Source organism: Silene latifolia, chromosome 2 (assembly GCF_048544455.1).
Source record: "Silene latifolia isolate original U9 population chromosome 2, ASM4854445v1, whole genome shotgun sequence".
Classification (NCBI taxonomy): Eukaryota; Viridiplantae; Streptophyta; class Magnoliopsida; order Caryophyllales; family Caryophyllaceae; genus Silene; species Silene latifolia.
This window is the reverse complement of record NC_133527.1, coordinates 77,315,573-77,318,479: the sequence shown is the minus strand read 5'-3', so window position 1 is coordinate 77,318,479 and position 2,907 is coordinate 77,315,573. Positions and strand designations below refer to the sequence as shown.

The 2,907-nt window shown below is 41.5% G+C and overlaps 1 non-coding gene across 1 annotated transcript; it reads right to left on the bottom strand.

The window, feature by feature from the left end:
* Window positions 1-578: 578 nt before the first annotated feature.
* Window positions 579-684, bottom strand: LOC141645135 (small nucleolar RNA R71). Its single transcript, XR_012544722.1, has one exon. It is a non-coding gene; the product is annotated as a small nucleolar RNA R71 (small nucleolar RNA).
* Window positions 685-2,907: the final 2,223 nt, after the last annotated feature.

Genomic DNA, 2,907 nt, shown 5'->3' with positions numbered 1-2,907 from the left:
ATTTCTATTCCTTGAGGCAGTTCTCACTTATTTCTTTCAGTGTTATGTATGCCCAGGTCAAACAGGTCGGATTTAGTTCCAGCTAATAATCCTGAGCCAGAAAGACTTAAGTACTTTCGAACCCGAGCTACAACACTTCTTATTTGTAGAAGAACCGTCTTTTGAAGAAGACAATCTCATTTTTGCCGACAAGCCTGTAAAGATGCCTAACATTGGAAGTCACTCAGAGCCCAAAGCATCCTCGATCCCTAAAGGTTTCAATCTCACAACTGAGGATGGTAACACTTTCGATATCCGTCCGTCTTACATAAATTTGGTGGAAAGAAATCTAAACCGAGGTGTGGCGGGTGAAGATCCGCGAAAGCATATGGAAGTCTTTACTGACTATTGCTCTACTATTCCTGCCACTAAGGGAGTAACACAAGACAAGATAAAGGAAGTGCTTTTTCCTCTTTCTCTGACTGACTCAACTTGTGAGTGGCTGGCTGATCTTGACCGGACTGCTGCTGGTATCACCAACTGGGAGACTCTCGCACTTGCCTTCTACAAAAGATACTTCCCTCCACAACGCACTAATCAGCTGAGGGGTAAGATTACTAGTTTCAAGCAGGCACATGATGAGACTTTCTATGAATCTTGGTGCCGGTTCAAGAAGTTGGTGAGGTCTCTTCCTCACCATGGTTTTGATCAGTGGTTTTTGTTCAACCAGTTTTACAATGGGTTGTACGATGACCACAGAGCTATACTTGACGCCTCGTCCAACGGGAGATTTCAAAAGAACATTGATGATGATAAGGGATTGGGCATTATTGAGGAGATGGCGACCCATTGTGCCGAATATGGGAACCCACGGGACAATATTCGAACGGTCCATTTGGTTGATAAGGCAGTCGTGGCTCAGCTGGAAGCCATGAATGCTCGGTTTGATAGATTGGAGCTGCAATCTGCTGGAGATCAACAGACGGTCCATCTGTTGACTAGACAGGAAACAGTCACTTGTGAGAGGTGTGGAAGCAATGACGGTCATACTGCTATTGACTGTCTGACTGAGAAGGAACAAGTCCTTGCCTTTCAACAATATAGGCAAGGAGGAGGTTCCTATTACAATAATCAAGGGGCAGTCCATCCCAATTTGAGGTGGACAAGTCAGAATGTTCTCAATCCCACTCCTCCACCGCAGCAGCAACAACCTTATATCCCTCCTCACAAGGCTCAACAAGGCTTCCAAAAGCCTCCTTGTTTTCCTCCATCGCACCAAGGAGCTTCATCTTCTAGTGGGGTAAGTGAATTGGGTGAGTTAAAGTCGATGATTCAATCATTGACTAAGCAGCTGCAACTAAGTGACCAACAAAAGGAAGCATCCATTAAGTCACTTGAAACTCAAGTTGCTCAACTCGCCGCCAATCTGAGAAGAACCCGCACGAGACGATTAACTTAATCTGAGAAGGTGGTCGTACTCACTTGGGAGGTTAAGTTTTCGGTACTTGTCGTTAGGAGCACCTAGACCAAAACAATATTTATAACTCCACAAACAACTTTACTATTAGTAAAGAGGCAATTAAAGGTCGGATCCCAAGGGACAGGTATTGAAGTGAGATTTTCAATTGTAACTAGCGGTGTTTAGGGGTGTCACAATTTGGGGTTGGAATAGAAGATCACTAAACTAAATAGCAATGAAAGTAAACAAGCAAGATGATTAAAAAGAGATGTAAACAATTTATAAAAGGCACTAGGGTGTCATGGGGTCATAGGGGATTCATGGGAATGATCATACAAACATATTCTAAAATTATAAGCAAGCAATTATTGTTGTGATGGATCGAGTTGGTTTATATCTTACAATCCTAGGAAAGTTTGGGTCCCGGAGCCGGATCGATTAGATTGTACAACACCTACAAGTCGACTTAATCTTCCCTACTCAACTATATGCATGGTCTAATGAGACTCGAGTTGGTTTATGTCTTACAAGTCTCATTGAAAAGGTAGGTGATGGGTAAAAAATGCAAGGATTCTTAGGCTCGCATTTCATCAAACATAACATGTGCATAAGTTGAGATCACAACAAGCAAGCAAATAAACTATGAAAACATATTAAATTAAGCATGAATCATCCCCCGTGTCGGTTTCCCCTAATTACCCATTAACCCTAGCTAAGGAAACTACTCACTCATTATCATGTTGAACATGCTAGCAAGGTTGTCAATCATACCAAAAAAGTAAAACATGATGAATAAATGAAGATAATTAACAATAATTAAAAAGGGATTAAGAGAATTATACCTACTAATGATTCCAATAATAAAGCAAAGAATAATAAAAGTACTTGATGATTGATTGGAAGGTTCGCAATCTCCCAATAATAACCCAAATAATCTTCAATTACCCAAAATGAAAGATGAACAAAAGAGAGATTAAGGAAATGAGATTTGTATTAAGACTTGATTAAAAGTTGATTACAAGATTAAAGAGAGATTAGAATGATATAAACTGCACTAAAGATTGATAAGAAGAACATGATAATCTAATTAGACTAATGGGGTATTTATAGTGGGGATTAGGTTCAAAAATTAGGGTTTACTAAGGCTTAAATGACGATTAAGTCCTTGAGGAATCGCTCCTCTCAGAAAAATATGCGAGTCTCCTTTTTGCTAGTCTTTCCCGAGATATGCGCATCCTTCATAGAACAAGAAGAAAACGGAAAAGCTGTAACACAATCCGAGCGTCCAGGGCACGGGACGAGCGGTTTGTCTGGCTTTTGGACGAGCGGATTCGATGGCTGGACGGGCGGATTGTGGGTCTTTTGGACGAGCGTCCCTCTGAGGAAGACGCTCGGATTCCTTGTCTTGGACGGGCGTCCAGTAGGCAATCCGCTCGGATTCTTGATCAGCTTCTTCCCTTCTTCTTTTC